This window comes from Pinus tabuliformis, chromosome 7, assembly GCF_031772625.1.
Source record: "Pinus tabuliformis cultivar Carrire ecotype Pingquan chromosome 7, CPIR1, whole genome shotgun sequence".
Taxonomy (NCBI): Eukaryota; Viridiplantae; Streptophyta; class Pinopsida; order Pinales; family Pinaceae; genus Pinus; species Pinus tabuliformis.
The window spans coordinates 398,484,171-398,494,231 of NC_142293.1; positions in this window are offsets into that span (position 1 = coordinate 398,484,171).

The following is a 10,061-nucleotide window of genomic DNA, read 5'->3' on the forward strand; positions in this document are numbered from 1 at the left end:
TCAACATAGAGCAAAGAGCACACACTATATGCACTGTCCTAAATCAAACCAACAAACAGTATAAATGCAAATGCACATGCATGTATTTGTTTTTCATCCTTCTTAATGTGTGAATGATAAAAAGAAAGCTAAGCGCAAATCTGAATTATTTTTCAAAGCGACATTACTAACAAGCTTCTTTTCAAGACAAAATGAAGACAATGACGACACTTTGTGATTTGGAATGGAAAACTTGCTTTCGACACTTGAAAAACTACTAATTCAAATCAAATACAAGAGTAACAGTGTCATCGACCATCAAGAACAATCAGATTCTCTTCTATGACTGAAAACGACACTTGCGACACTTCCAAATCAAGAAACGATAGTTCAATTACGCTACTTCTTTGTAAAAGAGAACTGAAAATGGCTCACAATACATAAAAACATTTACAGTTATTTTCACAATGGAGGCGGAATAATGGCAAGGAAGGGGGTTTCCACAAAGGTATACTGACTATAGATAGAAAAACTCCTGAATAGAGCTGAAAAGAGTGAAGAAAAACCAAAGTCTGGAGGCAAAAATAGCCTTCTTTGACCATCACACCTGTTACACAGGGATTCCAGTATGCATCCCACCTACAACACACGGGAAGTGTGATGCATACTGATATCCTTGAAGAGAGGGTGCAATGGTACAATGTGAGACTTTTGATCGAGTTCTTGATCATAGTTTGCAGCACAGTTCAGGGATTTCGGCTGAGCAAGTGATAATCAGTAAATAAATCACAGGGGTAGATCTAAGGAGGTTAATAGAGCCACCACAAGGGTAATTAGGATGTTTACAAATCAATTGTTCAGTTTATAAACAAAACCCGGAGATAGACTGAAGCAGCATTGATCTACTTTGCACTTGCATAGCAAATGCAGTTCGAAGGCTAGCTAGCTTGACTTCAGGCTCAGTCTGTAAGTTTATAAAACAAACAAGTATAGAAAATCAAACAAGCTATTCACTCCCCAGCGGAGTCGCCATTTTGTTATCGAGAAATCTAGTGTCCATCCAGAGCTGCTAGTCCCACTAAGACTGGTAGCTATCTTAGAAACAAACAAACTAAAACTACTTTCGTTTTCCTTTATGAGAAGTAGATAACAGGGGAACAAAGGAGACCAACCTCTATCTTGCGTTTGGTTCCTTGCTTGATTCCTCTCCCTTCTGATAGATCTTTGCCGCTCGCTTCCTCGTCTACCCAGCATCAAAGAGCACCTGTGGAATCAAAGCAGCATAACACTATCCAAGAACAGAGATCTACTATCACAAACAATATAGGACCATATATATATTGACCACACAAATGCATATATCATCAATCATACAAGAACGTGGAGGAAAACTTGAATAGATTTATTAATATCAAGAATAGCAAAGAGGATTACAACCAATTGTTCTGACCCAACGTCATCCTCTCAGAAAGAAAGCCCTTCTTCACCTCATGAAAAGCTCAGATCACCCAACACTATGATGTTACACCAAGAAACTAGCAGCACTTCCTTGCAAGATACAAAATTCCAGTCCCCGGATCTTTGGGATGAGAGATCCACATATAGATGATTGCAAGGAGGTGAGTCAGCTTTTGAGATTTGATTAGTGTCCTCTCTCTGATAGTTCTTGATTACACTTGGAGATTGATGATCTCTTACTCATCCCTGGGCGAATTCAGAGAGGCAAGTGTCGCAGGACAAGTTTCTGGAAGATTCCATGATCATCCACCTCGAAAATTGACTCTGCCATTTGTCCACTCTCTCCCATCACACCCAATAGAAGGGCTTTTTAGTATGCATCGCACCTCCCGTGTGCATTTAGGTGGGATGCATCGCACTTTGACCATGGAGCAGGTGAGATGGTCCAACTTTGACCAATTCTGAGTAGTTTTTCATGGAGAACTTCTGGGAGACGATGTAATCATCTGACCTTGTTCTTTTAGGGGATGGAACAACACTTTTAGGGACATAGGAGTCCTTGGTTTATGGACATGTTTGATTGGGGTTGCAGTGCCCAAAAATGTCTATAACAACATCTTTACCTAAAAGACCAAACAACAGAGAGGATAGCTTGTTGAAATCTTTAATGAATGTTCAGTAATACCTAGCTAAGCCTAGGAAACTTCTGACATCTCTCACCTTTTGAGGAGGTGGGACCCTTTGGATGATGGCAATTTTGTTGGGGTCCACCTGCAATCCTTCTTGAGATATTACATGACCTAGCACGGTCCCTTCAGTCATAAAAAATTCACATTTTTCTGGACTGAGGGGCAAATTCATTTCAATACACTTGTCTAGAACTTTTCCTAGGTTAGATAAAGCTTCTTGGAAGTCAGAACCATAAGGAGTAAAATCATCCATATATATTTCCACTGCATCATGAACCAGTTCAAAAAATATACTCAATACCGCTCTCTGAAAAGTGGCTGGAGCATTACACAAAATGAAAGGAAGGACCCGGTATGCAAAGGTACCCCAAGGAAAAGTCAAAGTAGTCTTATCTTGGTCTTCCAGGTTGATTTGAATCTGATTGTACCTCCTAAACCCATCTAGGAAGGAGAAAAACTTTTTTCCCTACCAAACCATCTAACACTTTCTCTATGAAAGGCAAAGGAAAATGGTCCTTTTTAGTGGCTTTGTTCAATTCCCGATAGTGGACACAGATTCTCTACTTGCCATTTTTCTTTGGCACTAGCACCAAAGGAGAGACCCATTCACTATCAGAGATGGGGTAGATGAATCCTGCATCAAGTAATTTTTGCAACTCTTCCTTAACAATGTTTTTTAAGTACTGGATTCATCCTCCTTTGAGGCTGCCTGACTGGTTTGCAATCTTCCTTAATGTATATATGATGTGTATATATTGAAGGGTGCACTTCCTTCATTTCCTTATAACTCCAGCCGAAGGCATCTAAATTTTTTCTCAATAAGTTGCACAGCTCCTTCTCCTGGGAAGTGGATAGGGATGGATTTATTTTCAAGGTTCTTTCTGGGCTGAACTCTATATTCTTAACATGAAGAGAGGTTGGGTTGGCCATACAAAGATTAGTCAAGGGGTTGTTTTGGGTTTCTCTCACTATGTTTTCTAATGGTAAGATACTGGGGGATGCATTCTGAATTAAATTTTCAATGGTATCATCTTCATCTTGCGGTTTTCCCCCCATAGTAGTTTCTAATGCACAAAATAGTGCAGAATAGATTTCATCCTCATCCTCCTCCTCCAGCAAGAGAGGTAGATCATGTTTTAGCAAGGGTTAGGCAGGGGGATAGAGGATTAACTGTTTGGACATATGCCCATTCTTGATGGTCATGTTCCCAGCTCGACAATTGATGTAGGCATCAATAGTAGCCAACTAGGTTCTTCCCAGGATGAGAGGATACCCAGTGAGCTAAGAAACTAGTAGGGTACTCCCAGGAATCAATGGAGACCATCACATCTTCCATAATCCCTTCAGGGGTCATGGTGGAGCAGTCTGCTAGCTGCAGTATTGTCATGGTCTTCCTCAAGGAGCCCTAGAGGTTAAGTTTGAGCATTGTGTCCTTTGTCATCACATTAATGGCAACTCCCAGATCAATCAAGGTATGTGGGATCATGGTGCCATTGATGTGGACATCAACTTTTGGGCTTCTAGTGTCTAGATATTTTGGATAGATTATCTGTCCCAACATCAAGTCGGACAGTTGTCCTATGACATTGATGGTTGGGGCATCTCTCTTGCGCCTTCCTGGATGCCTAAAAAACTTCTCTTTGATCAACCTATTGTAGATAAGTGCATCCTTTATGGCTTGGAGAAGTGGTATCTTCACACATAACTGTTTCAATTCTCCCCGAAGTTCAGTTTCTTCTGGGGTAGGCTGTGTTGTCCTAGATAGTCTCTCAGGAAAGGGTGGAATTGGTTTAGGTTCACTTTCCTCTTTGTCTTCCTTAACCTCCCTAGGTGGAGGCTGGCTATCTATGAGAACCTTCCTAGATCGTAGGTTAATCTCCTGAATCTCCACAGCATAAGTTGGGCATGATGGTTCCCCACTATATACTTATTGAGCCTATCTATTGTTCGGGTTCGGGTTCGGCTGGGCAAGAATTTGGGGTTGCCTTGGTGGAGTAGAAGGCAATGGTTGTGGTTGAGTAGGTGGTGGAAGCAAAAGAGCGGGAGGATATTTGTACTGGGGCCTCCACCTGTGATGAGATGCATTCCACTAAGGTCTCAGCTGAGCATAGGATTGAAATGAATGAGCGGCTAGTTGGGCATGAGATTGAGATGGAAAGAACAAAGGAGGAGGCGTGGACCAGGAAGGATTAGCAGGAGGGCCCCAAGAAGGTATGGAAGTGACTTGGTTGGGGTTGTAGTATGTCTGAGATGTCCCTTGCATCCCCCGCTGGTATGGTCTAGGTCCATGCGATCTCCTTTGGTTCATGAAATATAGTGGTTCAGTGGCTCCTTCGGCCCCTTGGTATACAACTTTAATTCTAGGCAAGGAAGGGCACTTATTTGTAGAATGATCTTCTTCACAGACTGAACAAACCTCTATATAGTTCAATGGACATTCATTCCTAGGATGCCTCTTGGTGCATCTAGGACAAAAAATGGCCAAAGCCCTCTCTGATTCCTCTTGTTTCCTTTGGATATGTAAGGTATCCATTTGCATGGGAGGAGTCTACAGCATCTCACTCTTGAAGTCTTCTAGCATGTTTCCAAGTTCATCTTTGATGGATGAATTGGATGAGGAGGTACTGGCTATGGGTTGACTTCCCCCTACCTCTCTTTCTGGCAGCTCTAGAATGGTTTCTAAAAACAGTCTTTATGTCCTCATAAGATAGTTGGTAGATGTCTCCCCCAGCCAGTTGTTGGAGGGTGTCTAGAAGGTCTTTGGGATTCCCCTGAGCAGGACCAAATTCAGAGATTCAGTGTCAAGTGTGCACCTGGCCCTTTTGTAACTGAGTTGGAACTTCTCTTCATAATCTTCCAAGGATTCATCACTTCCCATGGTCATTGGGAAGATTTCTTCTTTGGTATCTTTTGACTTGCAGTAGTCTCAATATTTGTTATTAAAGGCCTACTACATCTGAGCCCAAGTTGTGATGTTATTGCCAGGTAACCCCATGAACTAGCACAATGCTGCATCCTTGAGAGTAGAAGGGAATAGTTTCAACTTTTGCTCATCTTCTGCATAGTCATAGGTTCGACAGATGACAGCAAACTCAAACAAGGTGTCAGGATCTTCTGTAGTCAAACCATGGGAGTGAGGTAGGGCTGAAGGACTTATATTTTTCATTTTGGTGTCCCCATTGGTCTCCCGAATGGAAAGGTACCCTCTATTCTCTCTCCATTTCCCCTAACATTTATGTTTTCAGCCATTGTCTCAAGAGGGATGTTTTCTTCTTCTTCTTCCCCTATAGGTTCTTCAATATGTCTTGATGTTCACCTAAGGGTTCTTCTTGATCACTGCCACTGAAGAAGAGAGAAGGTTGGCTGTGTGATGTAGTGGGGGTGTTGGGCAAGAATTTTCCTGAATTATCTCTATTCCTAGGAGGCATGAAAGGAAATCCTTTTGGTTGGCTTTTGTTTTCTTTCACTAATTGTACCTGCAAAATTGAAATGGATTGAATAACACAAATTGTAACTAACTGAGATGAACTTTGTTGAAATGAAATATGCAAAATTGAAAAGGAAAGTAAGGAAATGCAGAAACTGAAAGAAACAACTATTCTACATTTGCTGAAATGAAATTTGTAGAATTGGAAAGGAAAGCAAGGAAATGTAGAAACTGAAAGAAACAACTATTCTACTTTTGTTGAAATAAACTACTTAGTAGAATGTTGCAATAGAAAATAGAAGAAAGTAGTAATCACAAAATACTTTGATGCTTCCCCAGCAATGGCATCAAAGAGTGGTGAGCACTAGTAGTGTAGCAATAATGCTACAACTCCTGGGCTACCTACTTTACTCTTATCAACCCAGTAGTTCGTAACAAACTTGGAAGCGATGATGCTGTATGCACAAGTACTAGTTCTTACTACAGGCTGTCACTTGGTTAGCTTGCGCAATATCACTAGGAGCTCAAGCGAAATTCTATGGATTCTGAAAGAAGCTCTATATGTGATGAAAGAAAGGAAAGCTTATTCTACAGAGGCTACTCTAATTGCAGAAAGGAAAAGGACTGAAATGTAAAGTAAACCTACCAAACCCTACTTAACCAACTAATCCTATTTTTGCAGAAAGCACTATGAAAACCGTGAAATGAATTCCATTACCTACTAAAGGAAGTAAACAAGATCTACTCAAGATATTTCTAAAAGTAAATAAGCAAAAAACATCTTTTTGGATTTTTATGTATTTTTATGTGAATTTGACATGCATGTATTTTATTGTGTGTGAAGGTGGAAGCGAATAGGTGGTGTTGAAGGGAAACTTTGGGGTTTGAGGAGATGTAGTATGGTGTAGATGGGTCCTAGGAGGTCTCGGGTGGTATTCTGAAGGCTTTTCCCACACTCGACTTTCAAAAGAAAGCCTATGGGAAAATCTACAGGAGGACACAGGGGATCTACAAAAGGTCTACAAGGGGATGTCGAGAGCAGTTTTGAAGGTTTTGAAGGTTTGAGAGTGGGTGGAAAGGGTCGATGAAGGTTGGGGTGATGTGTTAGGGCACCTAGGGTCCACCAAGGATAACTAGGAGAGGGAAAGATGGTTGGGAGAGAGGAAGAAATCCTATGGAAAAACATAGAAAACTAAGCCAGATTTGAGGTGAACTTTGGGCGACTTATAGGGCATAGATCAGGGATAGAATGTGATGGCTAATAGGCTGACCTACTATGAGAAGATATATACTACAAAAGAACTCACAGTCAAACAATGAGATCAAGCAAGCAAGGAAATTAAGTACATCAAAAAAAGAGAATTTTGCATCAAGCTAATCTAAATTATGAGCTATGGAAAGAAATGTTGAAAGATGCTACAAGGAAAGAAAGCATGGAAGAGGACTTATTGCAAATATAGAAATGAGCATGGTGGAGGAGATCTAAAGTGAAGCATTAACCTTCTAACAGACTGCAAACACTAGAAATCCTATGGAGAAGGAAAATCTGTGTTTTTGGGGCAGCAAGAGGGTCTTTGCCTCAGTTCTTGGTCCCAAAGGGAGGAAAAGAGGCCAAGGCACTATTGATAGCCTTTTGAATCTTATTTCTATCACTGCTTAACCTACTATAGAAAACACAAATGGAAACAACCTTCTAAATCACGAAAAACAACCTATTCTTAACGAAGAAAGAAATTCATCTAACAACAACTAATCCATAAACTGAAACAAATCATATAAATACAAACAAGAGGAGCTTGGCTGCTTGGATTGGGCCCTAACCCAAGAGATTCAGCCCTCTGAGGTAACTCAGTGCTAGCTCAAGAAAGATCTCATCCTCTTTATCAAAATAGTAATAGGATTACATGAAACTATCACCAAAAGTAAGCTAAAGTTGAGCAAAGTTACATAAGCAATACTGCAACAAAAATTCAATAAAATTTGACCCTAGTGAGGCCCTAGGCCTCTCTACTTATACAAATGAAGCTCCCAATAGCTTCCTTAAAATCAAGGAGGCTTGACTCCAAAAACTAGAGATAAACATAAGTTATCCTCCACTTGCTCGGCTACCTCCTAGTGCATTGATTTACCTGCTTGTGCTCTGAGCTGCATGAAGGGGAATTCGAAGTGGGGAGTAATAAATGAGGGGGATTCCCTTCTATAAATCCTCTCCTTTGAACACTTCGAATTATTGCTACCAATTTTCCATTGAATCTTTGACTATTTCTTCAAAACTCCACAAAAGTCTACAGTAAACACATATTAGACCTCATGGCATCATAACTAACCCAACTCACTCCATAAGCATAAATATAATAAAAAAATGCAATAAGCTAAGAGAATGGTTGATTTAACTATGTTAGGAGGAAAAATGAGCCCATATAATTACTCATTTATGGGGCTCATCAATTATGTTGATACAATGTATATGATATATATTGGAGGTGATATGTGATAAGGTTTCAGACTATATAATAACTAATCTATCCAAAGGTCTGGTGGTCATGCGGTTGACCCAGACTGTCCAACCTTTTTCCGGCCACCTTACTGCATAACAATAAATACAAATTTATCAACTTCATTAACAAGAACCACGGTAGCTCATCCGTTGAGCTAAGTTAGGTGAAAACTTAGCCATTCTGGGAGGTCAGGGGTTCGATCCTCCCTGATCCCAAAATTTTTTGAAATTAGGTAGTATTGGGCAAAATCTGAGCTGCCACGTGTCAGCCTTGGATTGGCCCATATTAACCAATCATAATGTGACATGTCATCAACATGCTAACATCATCCTGGACAAGTAGTGTATTCCCAGGACTACGCATGTCCTATTGACAGAATCCCGTTAACCTGGTTGACTGTTGATCATTGACTATTGACTATTGACCTTTGAATTGTTTACTTTTGCCCTAATTTTCCAAAAAACTTTCACTGGCTCTAACTTCTTCATCCGAACTCGGATTTATGTGCCATTCACACTGTTAGAATCGTATCGACAAGAACTTTGACTTGATCCTACTTTCAACTACATTTGAATACTTTGATCTAGAGGCAAAAATGGATCCATTTTGCATCACTCCTCCCCACTAGAAGCTTTTGGACCACCAAAAGTTGGTTTTAGTTGTTGAATAAGTGAGGATATGGTTCCCTCACTCTTCCAATCTCTATCCATTATGCTTTACTTGGATTTGTACCTTTGAGTCCCACTCGGAGATACTCAACATTTCGCCATCGCGAAGTGCTTATCCTTCTGTCAAGAATTGTGTCTTCATGTAGCTCATTGAGATACTCGGGTAGACGATCTTCAATGGAAGGTAACTGACCTTTCTCTTCGAGATATTCAATCAATGAAGGCTCATACAATCGCAAGTTTTCAACATTTACGACGGAATAGATCTGCATATAAGCTGGTAGATCTAGGTGAAAAGTATTTTCACCAATTTTGTCAAGTATTTTGAAAGGACCATATATAATTGGTTTCAACTTCTTACCTTCCCCTTGTAGTCTTTCTTTGTTAATGTACAACTAGACTTGATCACCAACTTGAAAACTATGCTCATCTCGATGCTTGTCATTCCGCTCCTTATACTTCGCTTGGCTTCTTTCCAGTTGTTCCTATTCGGCCTGGTGAATTTCTTGGATTTGTTCAATGAACATGGTTGCTTTGTCCACATCACTATGTCCATCAACTGCTATGTCTTTACCAAAGACAAAATCCAAGGGTGACTTTGTTATAAAACCAAAACAAGTCTCAAAAGGAGATCTTTGAGTAGAAGAATGTTTTGCATGGTTGTAAGCATGTTGTACATAACACAAATGCTCATCCCAAAGTTTGGGATGCTTACTGCAATATCCTCGAAGAACCTATATCACTGTCCTGTTGACCACTTTTGTCTAACCATCTATTTGTGGATGAAATGTCGTGCTCTTCTTTAACTTTGCATCCATTAACTCCCACAGACTTGACCAAAATTTCCCGACAAATTGAGAATCTCAATTGGATACAATAGAAGTGGGTAACCCAAAATGAACCCATACATTTTGAAAGAACAACTTTGCAGTTTGTTCAGCTGTGACCTGTTTATTACATGGTGTCAAAATACACATCTTATTGGACCTATCCACAACTACATACAAGTAATCATGACCCTTTTTTAGACTTTGGCAATTCTCCAACAAAATCCATGGAAACACTTCCCAAGGACGAGAAGGAATTGGAAGTGGAGTATACAAGCCTAATTTTCTATTACTTCGCTTGCTTGTAGCACACATAGTACATCCTTTAATATATGTAGAAACTGTATCATTCATTCGTGGCCAATAGTAGCATCTTTGTAATTGTGCAACCATTTTAGTTACACCAAAATGACCTCATATGAGAGAAGTATGTGATTCTCGAATTATATTAACTCTTTCAATTTGTGGAATGCATAACTTTCCCAAATGATATAAGAGTTTGTCCTTTATGAAAT